Consider the following 22,198-nt stretch of genomic DNA (forward strand, 5'->3'; position numbering starts at 1 on the left):
CATTCACAGTTAATGTAGAAAAACGTGTTTGCTCTTAATAATAACACCTTGCTTTCTTTTTTCAACAGATCAGTCTGCCAGGATGCCCAATCAAAGCAGGTGCTGGAAGCCTTTGTGTTTAAGGAAAAAAATTAACACCATGGCTCTCCATAAATCTCTGAATATGCAGTCAGACGATGCAGACCTGTGCACCTGCCAACCCAGGGAAAGGTATGAGTTTAAAACCATAACCTTAACAAACCTACACATCAGGTGATTGAAGAAGCATGCAGGACCATCTACCGGACAAGACGATGATCTGATGGAAGTTTTCAAATAATCTCTTGAGGCAGTGGATCAAAATAAATCTCCTTGAAATTGCTGAAACACCAGTGAATAAGAAGGCTATAACAAAAGAAGTACTCTGAAGAGACACTGAAGAAAATCAGCAAAAAAATTAAAACGAGGACTTCTTTTGTGTGGTGTTTGTGTACTGGTGTGTTATGTAATTAATAAGAGACATAATTAGAACTTCCACTTCATAACTGCTGGCAGTGATGACCGGGTACCAAGACATCCCGCTTTGAACGGACACCTGACCCTGACCCATGACGTTTTAAAAATTATTATTCATTGTTCAATTGAATTTAGAATACAATAACAGTAAATTCAATTCAAATCAAATGGTAGAACAAATAGGTAGAGTCCTGCATTGGAGTAATCAGAAGTAACCTGAACAAGCAAAAATCAGATGAGTCATCAGGAGGAACCTGGATAGGATTCACATTTCATCTGCGACCCCTCCACCTTCAAATACATCCAGGCACAGCCAAGTTAGCCTTATTCAAAAAAAATTAAGAGAAACAAAAATAACCCACATTAAATAATTAAATAATTATACCTACCAGATCATGCACCTGATCAAGTTGAAATTGAAAACATGTATTTCCCATCATGACTAGATTATAAATGTGAAGTTTCACTTCAAATGAAGCAGTTCCAGAGAAAACATTATTTAATATTTTCTTTAAAATGGCTGCCAAACCATGTGACCTCTCAATTATTCCTGAACAAACTTGCACACCCATTAGGTCATGTGGAAGTGGGTGGGTTTGTTCAGTTTCGTTGTGCAGATCACCAATCTAAACAAAATTCACCCTGTACATTCATGAGAACACACCATTGAAATTCCTACTTGTTTCCATATGCTCAAGTTGACACACCTACAGTTATTACCATTTGAAATTACCGCCGTGAAGTGGCCGTGGCATGCTTGTAATCGTGGAGGAAACGACCAGGAAACAACAAATGAAGATGGCGGCGCCCATGGTTGTCATGTGATTTCGAGTGATTTTTGGTCTTTCAACAACCAAATATGCGTTGTTTCACACTTGGGCGCGGAGGATGATGAGAAAGTGACGCAATTCACGGATAAGAGCTGGCTTAAGGTATGTGAGTGTGCGTAGGCTTGGTGCGATGCCACAGATAGTGAAACTATCAACAAATTCCGTTTGCTGACTGATCAAATTATGAAACTGCTGCCAATGACTGATCCTCCTGCGGATGCCGGCCGTCACCGGTTCTGCTATGTGTCGTTGTGTAACAAGGATGATATAAAACGTACTGAAGCCAGGAAGAGGAAATCAGAAGCCAGCACTACTGCAGTTTCTGCTCGAGCCAGTGAGGTGGTGGGTGGACTTGAAGAAGAGGGGCACTCATACCACAAAATACGTAGAAAATCCCTCAGAACCTCTGTAGAAAGGGTGGCTGGCAAATCAGCTGGTGTACTGCCAAGAATTTGTATCATATGCCAGAAAAAAGACAAATTCATCCGTGTCAAAGGAAAATCTCAACGTGATCAGTTGTCCCTGGCAGAAACACAGGATGGAGTTTAGCTGAGGGAAACTGCTGAGCAGAGGAGAGATGAACGTGATGTGAGAATAATGACAACTATAAAGGATAACGACTGTGTGGTGCTGGCAGTTTGTTATCACCGTAAATGTTATTACGAGTATGTGAATGACACATAGCACAGACAGAGTGAAAGTAAACTCCAAACTCAGAAAGTGAACTATGACTCAACATTTGACATTTTCTGTGATAAAGTAATCCAGGTAAGACTCATTGATGGAAAGCAATCTATACATATGAAGAAGTTGTGTGAGATGTTCAATGACCAACTCAGAGTATGCGAAGGTCAGGATAAGGCCAACTACCAGGCAACAAGCCAGCCAGGGTCCACAGCAAGGTGACTCAGACCTCAATTTACATGTTCTATACTCGGGAGCACTCATGGTGAGGGATGACCTGAACAAACACCAAAGTGTGGACATTACATGGCACTACTTGGAAATGGTGGAGCTAGCACTAGAGCTTATATGGGCAACTCATACTTCGAAGTGGCCGAAACACCTTGCGATCACGAGAGCGTCAATGCCCTGGTACTTTGCGTACAATCGCCTAAACTATGCAAGGTACTTACCCGTTTACTGGCTGGAAATGGCCGGGCTAGAACACTCCCACCCAGACACCTATCAAGCGTTCATGGACGGCAAATGGACTGCCCAACGGCATACTCGTTATGGATTTAGTAGCGTTGCGTGTGATCAGATCATAGAGCAGACTTTAAATAGGGACAGCAAGACCAGTGGAGGCATCATTGGTTACACTCAGAAAAGCACAGCTGTGAAGAAGTGGATCCTGTCCCAACCAGCACGTGCGGAAATCGCAAGGAAATGTGAGTCCATGGCGGGTATCCACGACGAGCCCCGAACGAGAAAGGATTTGGATGTCGAGCTCGAAGAAGAACGAAGCAGTGGTGGTACAAGTGATGGACACAGTACTTCAAATGATTAACCCTTTCTCCGGCGCTCACCTTGAACTCATCAATATTAGTTCAGGTGTCATCGCACCGCCAGCCACTTCCGTGGACTTGATGAACACGTATGTCAAGGGAGAGAATGCTGTCGTGCAATTCATGAGTGATCGGCTTCTCTCGGGTGAGGTCCCATTCTTCAGTCCGATTTCGAAGTTCCAAATTGGCAACTTTCTCGAAGGCGCGAGGCAAGTCGGCGACTCCGCACCAGCAGACGTCGAAGGTTGAAATTGCGAATGAACGTCGTCTTTTCACACGACTGCTGTTGATTGGCGAGAAAAGCAATGTAACACTCCACGATCTGCTCGCGTACCCACTGGTGAACATATCTTTCCCGCTGGCATCCGGTGATGGTTCGATTGCTAAGATGGATAAAGCCAAACTCCGCAACCATATACTGAAACTGTGGCCCGATTGCCGTGTGGACGCTCGGCCTATCCAAGGTGCAACAATTGTGGATGGATGGCCGTTATTCAGGTGATAAAGGCTGGTTCACTGCCTAACACTTTTGGCAAACTGGAAGAGATGGTGCTGAACATCGTTGTGGCAAAAGCACGACATAACCAATCTTCGAGACTGGACGTGGTGTTTGATACTTACCCAAGTATCAGCATCAAGTGCCTGGAGCACGCCAGACGAGCGGGCAGGGTGGGTGATCTTCAGGTACGAACCATCTACGGACGTGATCAAACCCTTCCAAAACAGTGGGCCAATTATCTCCTGAGCGGAGCCAACAAGGAGGCATTGATGGAGTTCATCGTCGAATTGTGGACGAGAAACATCTCTCCATCAAAACTGGACGACATGCTGTTGTACGTCAGTCATGCCGGCAAATGTGAGAAAATCGAGGCGTTGAATGGTGTCATGACTGTGTCGTCAGTACCTGAACTTGAATGTGACCATGAGGAAGCTGACACGAAGCTCCTGCTACATGCTGCTCACGCGGGACAGAATGAAGAGTCGGTGCGCATCGAGTTTCGACACCGATGTGTTTGTGTTGGCATTGACTCACTCGAAGTTGATTCGGGCGTGAAATTTCCATCTGGTCACATGAAGTCCCAAGGACATTATCGTCGTTGACATTAGGAAGCTGAGTAATGCCCTGGAAAGTTCTGTCTGCGATTCATTGATAGGTTTGCACAATTTCACGGGAAGTGATACCACCAGTGCATTCCAAGGTAAGGGCAAAACAAGGCCATTTGACTTGATGATGAAGGGTCCCCATCTTATCACCTGTTTCGGGAGCATTGGTCGAGAATTCACGCAAGATCAGAATATCATTCACGACCTGGAACAATTCGTCTGCACCATGTACAATCAGCCGACCATGAAGAGTGTGGATGAGGCTCGCTACAAGCTATTCTGCAGCCAGTCGCTGGGAGAACAGAAGTTGCCGCCCACAAGCGATGCTCTGATTCTGCATTGCAAAAGAGTGAACTATCAGTCTGCGATCTACCACCGCCTGACTGAGAGGTTTATAGAAGCCCCTTCTCCGACATTTTACGGATGGATGGAACGCAATGGAGCACTGATTGTTCACTGGGTGAACAAACCACCAGCGCTGAAGGAACTGTCAGAGGTGATCTCTTCAGTTATGAATTTAAAAGTTCATTTGGAAAAATTGTTACTCCCTAATTCGTAACTCATCTACATGTGGTATTATTGGGAGGGTGTGAATACTTTTGCAGGCCAATGGATGCACTCGGAAGAGGAATAAGTGGAAGAAGAAGAAGAAGAAGCACTTATTACTGACCATTTTCTTGTGGCCAAGGCTCAGACACCCATTAGTTTTTGAGGTTCTTGTACTCGACCACCCCATTCAGTGAATACCTACCTCATCAGAAAAACCACGTTATGCAATATTTCAGGATATTCATTCAAATGTCGAAGCCCTTACTCAGTAAATCCAAAGCGACGAAGCTTATCATCTTGATGGAAAAGTGATGCCACGATAAAATAAAGGTTTCATTTCAAAACCTGATTCATGGTCATCCTGGAAAAACCCAATTGTTTTTCTTCTTCCAATTTTGGTTGATTGGTCTGCACAAGGAATCATTGCTGCTCGACGAGCTTCAACCCTTTATGAAAGGAATACTGATGGTTTCCACGGCCTCTTCAGTTCAAGCATATTGCCTTTCTGCACGATGCCTTATTGTCCCAAATTAAGCTCGGACAAGCCATTGTATCAGGCGCACTCTCTTCTCAGCGAATAATAACACCGTCCAACTTATTTTGTTGGACGAGATGACCTTTGAGTCGACAGATCCCAAAATGTATTGAACGTCTTCACAATAACCTCAGAGATGCCAACTTTTGGAAATCAGAATTAGGGAGGATTTGCAACCGACACCAAATAATGTGCGCGAAGCACACATCTCGAGCGCGGAGCGCTCGACCCTTGCGGCGGGGTCCAGGGCCCGCCATAGGGCCCTGGAAGCTCTGGGGTTCTAGACGCTCTCTAGTGCCCTCTGAGCCCTATTTTGGAGCATTTAAAACATGTTAAGAATTCCCACTTTTTGAACAAAAAAAGGGGAAAATTGTGCACTTTTTAATGTTACATGTATGTTAATATTAGTAAGTTAGGGGACAATCAAAGATTAACAAAAAGCACAAAAGAAGCAATATTTTTCTTACCTTACTGGCTGGTACTACTGCTGCTTGCTTTTTCCATGGCAGCTTTGCTGAGTGACAGCTGTGTGGCTCTTTTAGCCCTTCTGATTATGTCTTTGCTGTATTCTCTCTGGTAGCAAGGGGTGCTATGAGCTAGTTTTTCAATTAAGAGAGCTTCCAGGGTTTTGACACTCAAATTGGGACGAAATTCAGTATGATTCTTCCGTACAAGACTGAGTGCCCGCTCACATGATGCGTTCGAATGAGGAATGACCAAGATTCCCTTCATCACTTTGCTCAAATTAGGATACTTCTTGGCACCAGTGCAGGGATCTGTGAGCTGTGAAATCCGATGCCACTGCTCATCCACTCTCACTGTCTCAGTAGCAATTGTAGCTATGGAGGCGTCTGCCTGGTAGTGAGCGAATTCACTCTCAAGACTGTCTATGTCACTATCACCGCCACTGAACAGACAGGGGAATTTCTTGATGAAAAACTCCACACAGTCAAACCCCACTTCTTGGTGTAGCTTAACATCCAGCACCTGAGCATGCTTGGCTAATTCATCATCTAGCGGCCAGGTTTTGAAGATGTAATTGCAGGCTTTCACATAATATGAGCGAACTGCACTGAAGAAACCTTGGATGTCTGACTCACTCAGAGTGAAGGTGGATTTCTTGAGACTCCTTTGTTCCCTTATATACAGTTTGGCATCGTTCCCAATCATGAGGTCCTCATCATTCTTCTGATGATTTCTGTCAGAGAAGGGTACATTTACCAGAGCAACCGATGACACCGATGGTTTCAAAAACCGTACGAAGATATCTTTCAGAAGACCATTCAATTCTCCGTGCAGGAGATGAATACAGGGTTCGTCTCTTTGGAGCAGAAGATTCCCCTTCTCAAAAAAGCTTGTTAGCATATCGAAGAAAGAAACAATAGAGTTTTGTTTGTGGAGACAAGAACATCCTGTTGACACGTTTTTCTCTAGATTCCTGCACAGTGTTTGAGGAAGATGCGCTTTTAGTTGTAGAACTCGTAGTACACTTAGCCGCAGGGCGATCACACTTGCGTTTACTGCCAGCAGAAGAGGTCAGACTCGTAGTACCAGATCCAATTTTACGTTTGAGGAGAGAGCTTGAGGTAGGTGCAGCCAAGGAAGAAGACCTCTGATTCGAAGGTTTTGCTGAGCTTCTATCAAGTGATTTGGCAAAAGCAGAACTTAACTTGGGTCCTTCTTTGCCTGTAGATGGGACTATCACAGTCTTTCTCGACTCTGAAGGGATCTGCTTTGTAGATGAACGTGATGAAGGGCCGGTGATGCTACCTGCTCTCAGCATTGGTTTTGGTGCTGTCCCTGCTGTCTTCTTCGCAGCAGATACTGCAGTGGTAGTGGTAGTGGTGAATGCTGCTCCACTAGTGCTTGATCCTGCAGTGCCAGTACTGGCAGTAGATACAGTGCCGTCCTTCTTGCTCGTTGTTAGAGTCTTGGCTACAGTTGGTTGCATTTTTCTTCGTACTTTTTCTTTGAAGAAGAGGCGAAGTGGCTCCCACTGTTCAATCAGCCTGTCTAGGCACTGACCAAGGGACAGCCACCTTGTTGCGACATGCTTCAGAATCTTGTGTGTCGGGGCATCACAGAGTTTTTGCAGTGCTTTCACTCCTTTGACGCGTTTACTACTTTTGTCCAAGTAGTAGTAAATATCGATGAGAAAGTCATCTAATTCAATGGGTAAGGCCTGAGCCGCCTTCTTGGCCGTATTGTGCATCATATGGCAAGGGCATCCCATGATGTAGCACTCTGGATTTTGTTTGTGGATATAAGCAGCGACTCCTTTGTGCTTGCCCACCATGACAGAGGCATTATCAGCACAAAAGGAAACACAATTTCCCAACGGAATTTTCCTGTCACTGAACTCATGATCAAGCAGTTTGAAAATGTTTTCTCCAGTGGAATCTTGTTTGCATGCAGGCAAACTTAGCAAACCTTGCTTCACAATCCCAGCACTGTTGTCATAGTACGAAATCAGGACAGGATATAGCTGGGCCTCACCACTGTCATTGCTACCGTCTGTAGCTAGGCTAAATGGAGCTAGTCTAGCAATATCGGCAATAGATGAAGCAGTCACATTTGACAACTCACCAATTATTGCTGAAGTTTTTGTTCTTGCACATCCATACTTTGAAGCAACTTTTGAATCTGGAAACATCTTTTGAAATAGAGGTCCAGCATGATCTGAGACTGATATGGGCAAGTTATGTTCCACAATAAATCCACTAAAGAGAAGTTCCGCTCGGGTAACATCCTCTTCCTCGCTTGTCCCTTGTTTGGTGAAATAATTCAGAAGTGTACCGGTACTCGTGCTCGAAGATCTCTCCTTTGCAATGTCTGTGTGCCGTTTGCTTCCAACGTGCTTCCGAATATCATCGCGACCTCCGTGCTCAACTGAAATATCAACGCTGCATACTGTACAATACGCATGATGAATTCCTCTTTCAGACTTTCGAATACACGGGTATTGGAGACTGTATTCGGTCTTGTACTTCTGAGACCATTTCTTGGTCTTCGTAAGCTTCTTTTCTGCCATTTCGTAATCAACATCGAGGGCTTGAAGCATCGGTAACTTCGAAGTCGATGTTCCACAGCTGCAGCGCGACTCGTAGAACTCTAGCGGCTGTTAAACACCGCACGGTGGTCGCGACCGCCCGGCTGGTACGGGGCCCAGCTGCATGCAGTGAGCGTATCGCATGCATATACACTGTGCATACATACCGCATGCACTGTATTGCACACATACCGCATGCACTAAATCTCAGTGCATGATCGCATAAGCGAGATCCAGACCCAATGTTTCGCTGCTCCTCATTTGAATTTGCAATTTTTTACGTACAATTTGGTAGCAGCGAACGTTATGGAGTTACCACATGCTATACGTAGCAGACGATGCTTTTCATTCAATTCTCATACTAGTACATTCTGATTAGTGAACAGTGCAAAAATATCAAAATTTCGGGAGGATAAGGATAGTGATCGTAAGGGCGGGAGTTTGGGTGAATTTTCGGAAGCCTCCCGATGAAATCGGGAGGGTTGGCATCTGTGTAACCTTTCGATTTAAGATGTGATTGATGCAAACAATCACTGCAAACCAACCTTCAAAGAAACAAAAACAGTCGTCATCTCGTGGCTGAGCTGACAGCAGAACAAAGGACAAACAGGCATTGGGAAGGAAAAATCACAACTTTCACCTTTTGTGACATTGTTCTCCCCATTATTTTGTTTCACTCTGTCAATTTCCAGGAATCCATTGTTTTCATTGGCACAACAACTCGAGTGTGCTCATGATGTTCTATCGGTGATTCGAGCGAAAAATGCATATTTATATCTATTTTTAAAATTCCCGTATTACATTTCAATTGTGTATAATGTCACATTTTCACCTGTGCTCGCAAGATGAACAATTGTTATGTTGGAAAGGTAATTATTTCTCCATTGTGGAACCAGATAAGTAAATGTAACATATTCTAACCCCAAACGCCCAACAGTTACATTTATTGAAAGACAATCGGTAGTATACCAGTATGTGCCATTTATTTTATAAATTTTGTGTCATTTAGACATTGGACAAATCAACGCAGGATATGGGATTTGAAATTGGGGTATCAGGAGGGATTCTCAAATGCAGAACATCTAACGGATGTTCTGTATGGTAATGTATGGTAATGTATGGTAATGTTTTGATTGACACTTCTTCGGTTCATTAGCAAGATCAAATAAAACACCAAATACAGCATTGGAGCTATCCGGAGGAACCAGACTAGGCAAAGATGGAACCATCGGGAGGATTTCATTTGGGTTTTGGCTGCGACATATTTACCCTCAACCCAATCCAGGTACAGTCAAGGGAGCCTTACAAAAACGATTCGCAAGATTTTACTTGTCCATAGACATAGAAAAAGAAAGACGAAAAGTGAAAATAAATTATAATTAAAATGGTAATGTCATTAAGCAAGTACACACACACACACACACACACACACACACACACACACACACACACACACACACACACACACACACACACACACACACACACACACACACACCCCAAATAACCAAACTGGTTGAGAATGCATATGAATCTCTGGAATACCACACTAATACTACACTCAGAAGGAAATATCAAATACTCGGGGTGAATATATGACGTAAGATCTTCCAAGAAGACAGCCTTTCCCTGGTCCTGTTTTGCCTGGCTCAGGCACACAGAACAACCTCATTAAGGAGCAAGGATTTGGATACACCTGAACATCCAATGGAAGAACGGCCAAAGAAGCAGGGAGGGTAACACATTTACTGTGCATGAATGATTTAAAGCTCTTTGCACTGAATAACGAAAAATTGGCAGAGGAACTGAAATTAGTGAAGCAGTACTCCAGCGGCATTCAAATGGAATTTGGCCGGGATGAGTGTGCCACGTGCACATTCGTACAAGGCAGACCGACAAAATCAGACAATGGACTCAATACAAAAATAAAGGAACTCGAAAATGAAGCATCATACAAATGCCCCGGAAAAGAAGAGGGTAGAACAATTACCAAATAATATTTGGGCAGAATGAGGCCGATCCTGAAAATATATCTCACCACGAGAAACAAAATCAAAACCATCAACCAACAAGCAATACCAGTATTCCAATGCAGCTGCAGAATAATAAACTGCTCACAATTGGAAATCAAAAAACTAAATATTACAACAATGAAACTCCTCACCATCCACAAAATGTTCTACAAAAACCAGTGCATCCCAATAATGTACCTGCCAAGATGAGTCAGAGATATTGGCCTGATGCAACTCAACCAAGCACACAGAATGACATCTGTCGGATTGTCTGAAGACGTGAAAAGTTCAACAGACTCCTGAATCCAGTTTGTATGCAAACCCAAAGAAAGAAAGCCAGAGAAGCTATCCCTAACCCACCTTGCAAAAAATTTCTAAAGACGGATGCAAATGGAAGATTTCACGTATGAAAGCGAAACAGCAATGAATACAGGTCGAAATTATTGCAAAAAAGATGAAAGGAAAAGACAAAGTGAAATATCAACAGATATACACTGAAAACTGGGAGAACAACAAAAGAGCAGGAAGATATTGTTGTTGATCCAGGGTTCGAGGCTCACCACGAGGGGAAGTACACGGGTCCCTCCGAAACACCCGGTCCGAAGGCCACCGGGCACAGATATCTCCACGTGCTGGCGGGTTGTGAAGCAACAATGAACACCGATTGGAAATGCCAGTCCTGGCAAGGTTACACAACTTCACCTGATGCCTTACCTGTGGATGGCCACACGAAGGGGGGGGGGTCTCGTGCCCTTAGGACACACCTAAATTACTGCCGAGCAATACAGTGAATGTGCACTGGCTAATAAGAGGAATTCATGTGGCGTAGAACTTCCTGGCTAACACGAACGTGCGGACTTTGCTAGACCAATGGAGGCAAATACAGGGCGAGCTGGGTACATTTATAACACAGGTTTATTTGTAATAAATGAAATAAAAGAATATGCAAATATTTACAAAGAACAATAAAGGACACAGTGAAGACTTATACCAATATAAATAACTTCTACAATCTTAGCTTTACACTGTACAAGACAGGCACCATCAGAAACATAGCCTAAGAAAAGTGAGTGAGAGTGAGAGAGTGAGAGAGTGAGAGAGTGAGAGAGTGAGAGAGTGAGAGAGTGAGAGAGTGAGAGAGTGAGAGAGTGAGAGAGTGAGAGAGTGAGAGAGTGAGAGAGTGAGAGAGTGAGAGAGTGAGAGAGTGAGAGAGTGAGAGAGTGAGAGAGTGAGAGAGTGAGAGAGTGAGAGAGTGAGAGAGTGAGAGAGTGAGAGAGTGAGAGAGTGAGAGAGTGAGAGAGTGAGAGAGTGAGAGAGTGAGAGAGTGAGAGAGTGAGAGAGAGAGAGAGAGAGAGAGAGAGAGAGAGAGAGAGAGAGAGAGAGAGAGAGAGAGAGAGAGAGAGAGAGAGAGAGAGAGAGAGAGAGAGAGAGAGAGAACGACGTGTTAACGAACTCTATGGTACCTGGCGTGGCCGATGGGCCTATGCTTCCCAGTCACTTAGGAGGGGCAGGAGAAGAAAACACTGGGGTTGTCTAAGGAGTGAGATTTGAGGAGGTGTGATGAGGTGCAATGAAATGCAAATGAGGTACAGAGAAGGGAAAATGGGAAGAGGTGCGTATCTGTGAGGTCACTCTTTTGTATCCACAACAGATGAGATAATAGACAAGAGACAGAATGTGTGATAAAATAGCTAAATAATGAAGTGTGAGAAAGTCCGTAAATATAAGTGCTGACGGTCTGATAACTTTGATCGGTGTAGCGCTTGATTCACTCGCCCGCCCAGCGCTCTGGTCTGCCTGCTCTGTTCCACCTTCCACCCCATACTGCCAATCAAGACAGAAGTGTCTCCCTCCCAGAACTCTCATCAACTGAACTCCCTTTGCAGGGTATTTTGTAGCTGTCTGGTGAGAGAGGAGCCCAAAGTCATATCAGGACAGTTAGCAGGCATTCTCCACCATGCCCATTGGTGCACAGACACTTTTCCAAGAATTAGCCCTGCCCCTACAAGGACCCGTTGCCAAAAATGGCCTTATTCGCCCCCGAACTTGATCACGTGATGGAGCTCCGAGATTAACATGGGGCACGGGCTTCTGGGGGTGCTTTCCAACCATGAACGTGCGCTGGACACCAAATGGGGGTCATGATTGAGCAGAAAGCCAGGGCTATCGAGGCGATGATGAACAGATTCTAGTGCATATTTGCACTTTGAGCGACATGCCAACACATTCCGAACACAGCATGTTATGGTAGGTAGCGTCCATGGTTCCCCGACATCTTCAAAGGACAATGGTGTGCACCTGGGGTGGTGACTGTGATTGTGGAATTTGTAGCGGTTGTGGTGAGATGCTTGAAGTATTGTGGTGGTTAAGGTGAGGTCGTTGAAGCACTGGAGCTGTTATGGTGAGATAAGCAAGCATTGTAGTGGTTATGGTGAGGTGAGTGAAGCGTTGTAGCAGTTATGGTGTGGTGGTTGAAGCGTTGTAGTGATTATGGTGAGGTGAGTGAGCTTGAATGAAAGATAAAATAATGACCGTTTTTACAGCCATTTTTCCCTGCTGTGCAGCGGTTGGGCTTTTCCTTGAGGCAATGTTTTTTTTATGGCCGGATGCCCTTCCTGACGCCAACCCAGGTCGCCTCTTACGACACACAGGGATATTGTACACCTATTCTAACCGGGACCAGTACACTGGTACTCATTTCGCCGACCTCGGAAGGATGACAGGCTGAGTCAACCCCCTGGTGTTAATTCAGCAGCCAACGGGGCTTGAACTCAGGACGCTGGGATCCCAAGCCACCACCCTAACCACTAAGCCAACACCAGGCTTGAGTGAGCTAGAATGGATGTAGGGATTTTTGTAAGGATGTTGTGATGGTTATAGGAATGATGTAATGTTGTGTTTTGAGTCTTGAGAAGATCTGAGTTGATGGTCGGTTTGGGAATGATGCGGTTTGAATGGGGTTTTGGCGGCATATGCTAATGAGGTGTCTCTCTTGTTACTTTGAGGCTGTGGCATGCATGCGTGCATGAAGAGAAGATTGTGTGGTTAGCAAAGTAAATAAAATAGATAAAGGGGAGAATAAAGACCAACCTGAAGCCCTCCCAACCGATTTTGTGCCACATACCCACAGACATGAGGGAAGGACGATCTAATATGAATACTCATGAAATAACTGCCTCGGGACCTCTCCGAGTTGTATGGCTTCGCCTTGGGGGAGTGCCGGCTTTGCAGAACCGCAACAATATAAAAAGAGTTGGACAGACTGGGCATAGGCAAAGAAGGCTCATTGGAATGGCTCAGGAGATAGGACATCTCAACTGAGATGGAGAACAAATCAATATAAATGCCCAAGACCAGGGACACGACACAAATGGCTTTAAGAAAATGGCGAGAAAGAGTCAATCGGACAAGCGTAGGTTCTGCAAGGTAGAAACAGAAAGCATGAGCCACCTCCTATCAGGATGTAAAAAAATCATGTCAGAGCAGCTGTATACCCAAAAGCACAACAGAGTATGTAGAGTAATCCAGTGGCATATCTGCAAAATGTTCAATATCCCAGTCCCAGAAAACTCATGGAAACATGAACCAAAAGTGATAATTGAGAACACATACCACCTGATGATCCCATGGAGCGTGAATATGGAAAACAAAACACTGCGACCGGATATAGTACTTATGTATAAAATCGAAAAAAAATGGCATCGCAAATTGAGGTTGCTAATTGAGCACCTGGAATCTGAAGAGCACCAAAATTGTACCAGTACCAGTGATCATTGAAGCAATGAGAATGAGGAAGAAGAACCTGATGTGGATTTTTTAACCCACCTTGTTGTGATCGTTGTCCTCCTGAAGGATTCTAACTGGTCGATTGTGGAATCCTATTTGACTTCAGACAGAGTTTAACGTTTGTCCGATTTGATTATAAAACCCTACAAAAAACCCTATCGACACTGATAAAACTGATGTCCACACAAGTCCTTCCTTGTGAAACAATTTATTTCCTAATTATACACCATACACTTCTCACCTTTGTACAATGAACTTAAGAATCCCCATTTGATTGCAATATTATTTGGTTCTATTTCATTTATTCTTATTTTAGTTAACAGTTACACCAACCCGATTCAATTCACTTCTACATTACATCAGAGAGTTTTATTCAAACTTGGTACTTGGTCAGTTCCAAGGAGTACAAGCCACTGAGAAACTATACTTCCTCATGTGCTCGTACTAAGAAAATGTGCCTTTCAAAACATTTTATACTTCCATGAGAGAGAGGTTGGGGGATATTCACCCAGACTGTAGACGTGTCTTTTAGACAAAAAGCCACTTCGTACATTTTCTAAGCAAAGGTTCATTTATCAGCTCGGTCACTCTGCTCCAGAACAACACATTTCTTATCATTTAGGCCAAAAGTCTTTTGGCCAGAAATGACAGCCAATTCAATTTGCAGCATAAAAGTTACATTTCTGAAACTCCATTTGTTACAATTTAAAATACATTAATATAAATTTTTCCCCCACACTCCCCCGTTTTTTTTTTTTAAGGAAAATTTGAATAATTTTTCTTACACATGATTACCATGTCCCATTCCTGAAGGAGAAAAGATTTCCATTATTCAAGTTCAATCAACAATGGCAGCATGTGCTCATATCAGAAAATGAGTGAGTTTCCATTTAATTTATGGCCTTTTCATCAGCATGTGTCACACATTGAAAACATGCTACCCGAAGTCAGAAGATAAACAGGTCAGGCTGTGGATAGAGCGGCACCCAACGGGAAACACAATCGAAGCACTCCTTGAGCTGAGGAGAAGGTAGATGTGGGCAAGTACAAGTTTGGGCCAGACACTGGGTTGAAGGAGCGCAGTGTGGAATTCCAGGCCTGTCGTACATTGAAGCAACCACAGCAAATTCACGATGTATTTGCAGAGCGGCAATCGAGAGTGTGGCTGAGAACATTCCTCCATGCAGGCACCACACAACGCCGACGTTAAGACTTTGCTCAACCTTCTCCTCAGTGGGTTTTTTCTTTCTTTTCCCACATTGGTCCATCTTATCTCCTCAGGAAGGGGAGGCATAATTATGTGTTGAATGCTCAATCACCCAAATCTGGGTTCTCCATTCGTCCAATCTTTGTGTGGAATTTCTTTCCAAACTTCATTTAGATGAAATCGTACAGTGCTTCAAAGACTGCTTTCAACACTCCGAAACAAACAAAGCATCAATTAAACACCAATCAATAAACGTCATGGGCACATGTAGTTCTACAAGACTAACAAAGATTGTTATGGAAGCATTTAACTTGCATTATATGTCATATCAATATTTTAATCCCTTTCCTTGTTATTTCCCAAAACAACATGCTAAAATATACAGAAATCCCAGTTGTACGTATACTCAAAACATCCATCTCATTTGCTATTTCCATCGACATTTTAAATCTCTGACATTTCTCCATCTGTCCACTTCTCTCTCACCAAAACAGCAAACATGCTGCCATTTTTCCAACTCACATACACAAACCATCTATCACTTCCTCCGACCTTCTCAATTACGAATCCATTTTCTTTTATCAAAACAAATAAATCATTTTAAACAGTTGTTCAAAAATTGTCAAATCACTTGTCAAATCTGTTATCAGGCAAATATCATTTATATTGCAGCTCAAACACTCTGTCTACACATGCAGCTTCACCCTCCACAATCTTTATCCCAGTCTTGGAAAAGCATCTTAAACTTCAGACTAATAAACATCCAAACTCTCTTAAACAACTTTTTGGTCAAAACAAAATATTTCCTTTTAAAATCCATAAATGAAAAATTTAATCTTCAGCATCTATCCAATTAAATCATGAATTTACCTTGACTGAATCGATCAAATGGTTACACTGGGTTGTTTGCCATTGCCTTCCCAGCACAAGTTCAGGTAACCTCAACATTCGCAGACGAATAAAACAATATTTCAACGTCCATCCGAGGGAATCATCTATTATCTGTGAATTGCCCCACATGCTAAACATCATCAAATCATTAAAATCATTCCAAATCACGTTTCTACATTTAAATCACATACAGTATATCCACATTCACAATTGTTATTTCACAATTTATTCAAAATCCCGATGGTTGTAAAATAAAACTTCAACACTTTTTCCTAAATGGACTTCACTTTAAACAGATTCAGTCCAGAGGGTGCGCCACAAACACCAAGGAACGAGGAACAGGAAGTTCTCTCCACATCCAGTGGGAAGAAAAAGGAAAAAAAACTCTGACAGGCAAAACCCACAGTTTGCATTACTCTGTCATGGCTTCAACACATACACTAGACAGCATTGCATCTCATAGACTCGCATGTGATCACATGACAAATACCAATCACATTTCTAACTCATCCTCTTGAATCTGCATATGAATCGAATTTCACACTTAAAGCAAATGCTCGAACAAAGACTCAGTGTAAAGATAGGCCACCCCCCACAGATCGAGTGGAGGGGGTCTCACACAGTGTAGTTTGCGACCTTCGCGTGGAAATACAACGCCAAGAATGTATAACATGCCATTTCAAACAGACCCACAGCTCAACTCAGCACGAGTTAAAATATCGTCAAAATCCCAACAGAACACGTTTCATTGCAGTGAATATTGGAATCGCACAAGTTTCTTTTTTTTTTTTACTCTCAGGAACAAATCACCCACCATGCTCCCAGCTGGTTAATCATCTCTTGCACTCTACAAAACGTTTCGTGCAAATCATTGCATCTACAAATCTGTAAAACCTCCACACAATATAATATAACAACCTCACTGCCAACAAACTTCCAGTGAGTTCAATGAACAAAAAGTAACTCTTAAAACTCTTACAAACAGGTAACTTACAATGTTTATCTATTTTAACCCTATCTCGGCGTCTCAGCCGTGTCCTCGGCGTCTCTCTCACAGCCGGTCCGTATCAATGCAAACATGTGGCATGTCACTTCATCATGCCTATTTAATTACGCATCTGGCTCCTCAACGAGCCTCTTCTTGTCATCTGACTCCTCTTCTTCTCCAGCACTTTTCTAAAACAACTACAGTACTTATTGTTTACTTTAAAACGGACTCTCTCTGCCAGATCCTCTTCTTTCTCTCAATAAAATTATCTGACAATGAACTTTTCTTTGTTCGAAATGCGTTACCTGCTGAGAGCGCTCTCCCTTACCTTCGCTCAAGCACTTGTCGTTCCTCCAGGCACTGCCTCCGGCAGATTAAGCACCTCCGGTCACGAGCACCGCACCAACGTCGGTTCGAATCCGAGTCTCGGCGCCAACTGATGTGGATTTTTTAACCCACCTTGTTGTGATCGTTGTCCTCCTGAAGGATTCTAACTGGTCGATTGTGGAATCCTATTTGACTTCAGACAGAGTTTAACGTTTGTCCAATTTGATTATAAAACCCTACAAAAAACCCTATCGACACTGATAAAACTGATGTCCACACAAGTCCTTCCTTGTGAAACAATTTATTTCCTAATTATACACCATACACTTCTCACCTTTGTACAATGAACTTAAGAATCCCCATTTGATTGCAATATTATTTGGTTCTATTTCATTTATTCTTATTTTAGTTCACAGTTAGACCAACCCGATTCAATTCACTTCTACATTACATCAGAGAGTTTTATTCTAACTTGGTACTTGGTCAGTTCCAAGGAGTACGAGCCACTGAGAAACTATACTTCCTCACGTGCTTGTACTAAGAAAATGTGCCTTTCAAAACATTTTATACTTCCATGAGAGAGAGGTTGGGGGATATTCACCCAGACTGTAGACGTGTCTTTTAGACATAAAGCTACTTCGTACATTTTCTAAGCAAAGGTTCATTTATCAGCTCGGTCACTCTGCTCCAGAACAACACATTTCTTATCATTTAGGGCAAAAGTCTTTTGGCCAGAAATGACAGCCAATTCAATTTGCAGCATAAAAGTTACATTTCTGAAACTCCATTTGTTACAATTTAAAATACATTAATATAAATTTTTCCCTCACAAACCTTACAGAGATAATACAAACCAGCCGGGGAATATTAATACAAATAAACTGCATTTGGAAGCTGCTCAGTGACGATCCTGAGAAGAGCCCTCAGAATAAAACTTTGAGAAGAACAAAACCTTACAGCTTGGTCCCTTAACCGTGATCCCCCCTCCCCCTTACAAAAAATGGAGGTGGATACTTCGAGACCTGGGAGGACTCCATTCCACTTTCTGAAAACCGCATATGTAGATAACAACCAACAACAACACCAATAACACACACACACACACACACACACACACACACACACACACACACACACACACACACACACACACACACACGGAGGTGGATACTTTGAGATCGGTAGGTCTCCGTTCCATCTCCTGACACCCACCCATGTGTGGAGAATAGCAGGCTACCAACAGCAACTTGAACACGTACACACACATACAACAGTTTTGAAGGTCATGAAAACTGAGTGGAAAACATCAGCTTTGATGTGAACAATGACTGCACATGAGGCACCCAGTATCACACCATTTGACACCATTTGACATGTGTATTTGACATGTGTATCACGGCATTTGACATGTGTTTGAGACGTGGCTGGCCTGGCCCTGCAGCATGGCGGGATTTGTTGACCCCATGCTTCTGGGAGAGAAGGCCTGAGCTTTGGCGACTCCCTCTTGAAAAGTTCTACCTGTTGATGATAGAGGCTGAGTTTTGAGTGATTGAGGACCGCGCCAAATACAACAACTTCAATGGGAGAGAGAACCAAGCTGAAGACGGCAGCTTTGGTGAGGCCGAGGGCCACACATGTGGCACTCGGAGTCGTGCTGATCAACATGCATTTGGAATGAGGCCTGGCCTTGCAGATCTCTGGGTTTTGCCAACCTTATCATGCTGAAAACGAATGTCCGAGCTTTTGCGACTCCCTTTTTGCCAACTTCAGCCCACATGGAACCAAGTTGCATGGGATACAGGACCATGCCGAATACAACAACTTCGATGAGAGCGAGAACCGAGCCAAGAGCAGCAGCTTTGGTGAGGCTGAGGACCACCCAAAAAGCACACTTGACATGTTTGGGACGCGGCATGCCACCCTGGCCTTGACTTGCGGCTTGTTGAGTTTTGCCGACTCTATGCATTCAAGGAAGGATGAGACCAAGAAGGAAGAGATTGAGACTGGTCATAGCGTGGAGGCCACACAGGAGGTCGCAGAGATCTACATTGTCACCACATCGAGGACAGAGGAGGAAATGGAGCACGAATAAGGAGAGGGCTAGGTGCAGGAATCATGGTTCCATGCTGAGGTGAAGATGGATGCTTCAGGACCAGAGAAGACTCCATTCAGTCTTGAAGACTCTTGAGTGGAGATGATGACAGGTGGCAATGGCACGTACACATGCACACATAGATGAATTGTGATTATGCAGACACATGCATGGTTGTGAATGCACTTGCACATGGATCGTGATTAAACACATATACGTGACATATTATAGATATTACACAACACATTATACATATTATACATCGTACACAAACACAAATGGAGATGGATACTTTGAGAACTGGTAGGTCTCCGTTCCATTGTCTGAAACCCATCCACGTGTAGAGATAGCAGTCAACAACAGCAACTGTCTGTCTCTCTTTCTCTAACGCAACGCAACGACGCACACGCACACGCACACGCACACGCACACGCACACGCACACGCACACGCACACGCACACGCACACACACACACACACACACACACACACACACACACACACACACACACACACACACACACACACACACACACACACACACATACACACACACACACACACACACTATATATGACAACTCAGTGCAACTTAGGCATCTATCATGTTGATTCGTTGATGCAGGAATACATTATGACTTCCGCCACCGAAGGTGAAGGAGGTTATGTTTCACCCCTCTCTGTCTGTTTGTTTATTTGTGTGCAGGCTATCTCAAAAAGTTGTAGACGGTTCCGGATGAAATTTGGTGGGCAGGTTGGGTGTTTGACAAGGCCGAACTGATTAGATTTTGGTGAAGATCCGGATCTAACTACGAGAATTTATAAAGTGATTCTTCACCATTGAAAGTTTGGGGCAAAACGACATAGAGAACAATATATCAAAAAGTTATGGACGGATTCGGATGAAACTTGGTGGACATGTTGAGTGTGTGACAAGAAGGAATTGGTTATGTTTTGTTGAAGATCAGAATCCAGATCCAGATGCGATGATTTTTAAAGTGATTCTTCACCGTTGAGAGATGGGGAAAAAATCGAGATATAGCATTATTTTTCAAAAATGTATTGGGCCCAATATTTTCTCGTGGATCAGGCAGTACGTGGTGGAAGTATGTGCTCTACCGAGTGTTCTTATAGTTGCTTCTTTAATCCAGGTGTTGAACTTGTAGCACAGAATGTACATGACAGTACATACAGGACCCAAATCGATACACAAGCCATCTATTTATAATGAACTTAAGTTCCCAAGGCTGGAAAATAAATAAGGATCGGAATGTATTCAGCCCTTTTGTAAGGGGATGTGCCAGGATATTTGTGAAGAGGGCAGCATGTTGGGAATCTGCTCATCTGAGTGAATCAATTTACCTGTCTCGTTCAGCAAATGATTAACTTGCCTTATTTCCACTTGTTGTCTTGCTTTTCAGAGGACCAAGTGTAATTCACATGTAGAGACAGTGAAATGCTCAATATCCTTGTGAAGGTTTGACCAAAGTTATTGAGCTGAAAAAATTAATGCTACATGAAACCGCTCCGTGGAAACGTGGAAAAAACATCACAGACAAGACACGACTAACAAAGGCAATAAGACAAAACAGACAAGTGGGTTTTCAACCTCCGGTCACGGCCTCAAGATGCCAGTACTTAGATGGAAAAGCCAAGTTTGAAGCTCAAACGAAAGGTGCTTTTATATTGTTTAAGCTGCCTGAATCCGGGATTAAGAAAGCCGACGTGAAAAATCTCAGCGGCAGAAATTGTTGTTGCACCCGAGCCAACATTGCTGGTGTCTTTAGCAAGTCATATTCCATTTTTAATGCCAAGGGTTTGTGAACATATGTCATTATCGACATTAGCGGTCTCATCAAAAAGCCACTTTACCACTTAATAGATTTATTGCAAAACATGAAATAAGGGATTGCTTGCACAGAAACAGAACAGCAGTTTGTCGTCTAACTTACTAATAGAAGAATCGAACTTCAGGCAGTAGCTAAGTATAACAAGAATGAGAATTGCTTTTCAATTATATGTGTGTCCCCCTCCCGATGTGATATTGTCGAAGTCCAAAAAGGGCACAACTCTGAAAAATTGACGAAATGCCTTGAAACTTGAACTGTAACTTATCATCATGAAGTTATGCAACAAGTTTCAGTTGAATGTGTTGAAGGGGTATGGGGGGGAAAAAAAAAAAGAGTCGGAAAAACCACAGGTGGGAAAGACAGGCTAACAGGTGAAACTGGAAGGGGTCTCACAACACAACTGCAGAGCCATTCTGAATACCAGATATATATATATATATATATATATATATATATATATATATATATATATATATATATATATATATATATATATATATATATATATATATAGTAGACTAGGCGTAAGTCGGCAGCGTGTAACTCGTCACTTCGCCTAAGTCGGCAGCGTCAAAAAGTCCCGAATTTATCTCATGTTAAATCCCTATGAATAAAGGGTCATCCCTCTGTAAGTCGTCATCTCTAAGTCGTCAGATGTTGTCCATTCCCACGTAATGGAAACTCAAGTAAATTACCACTCCTAACTCGTCACACGGAACTGCTGCCTCGTGAGAAGCCCGATTTCATTGAATCGTGATGCTCGCTCATTGGTGTACACCGCCAGTGATAGGCTATTTATAACTGCGTACACACGTTGATCGCACTGCAGGCAGGACAATGGTGACTAAGCGGAAGCTTACAACTAAAACCTACCAAGAAAAATACGACATTATCCAGTTTTGCGAGGCAACCCCACTGATGAAGAAAACAGCCATAGCTGAGAAGTTCGACATCAAACGGCAGACATTGAACGATA

The 22,198-nt window shown here is 43.2% G+C and overlaps 1 long non-coding RNA gene across 1 annotated transcript in view; it reads right to left on the bottom strand.

Moving 5' to 3' along the window:
- Positions 1-14,060: 14,060 nt before the first annotated feature.
- The window catches only part of LOC147011039 (uncharacterized), a 71,966-nt gene continuing 63,828 nt past the window's right edge, over positions 14,061-22,198 (bottom strand). The window contains exon 2 of the long non-coding RNA XR_015052172.1: positions 14,061-15,286. This is a non-coding gene — a long non-coding RNA (uncharacterized LOC147011039). The remainder of the gene's footprint in view (positions 15,287-22,198) is intronic.

The sequence above is a fragment of the Eptatretus burgeri genome, chromosome 16 (assembly GCF_056783735.1).
Source record: "Eptatretus burgeri isolate ZD-2024b chromosome 16, Ebu_testis_v1, whole genome shotgun sequence".
NCBI classification, from domain to species: domain Eukaryota; kingdom Metazoa; phylum Chordata; class Myxini; order Myxiniformes; family Myxinidae; genus Eptatretus; species Eptatretus burgeri.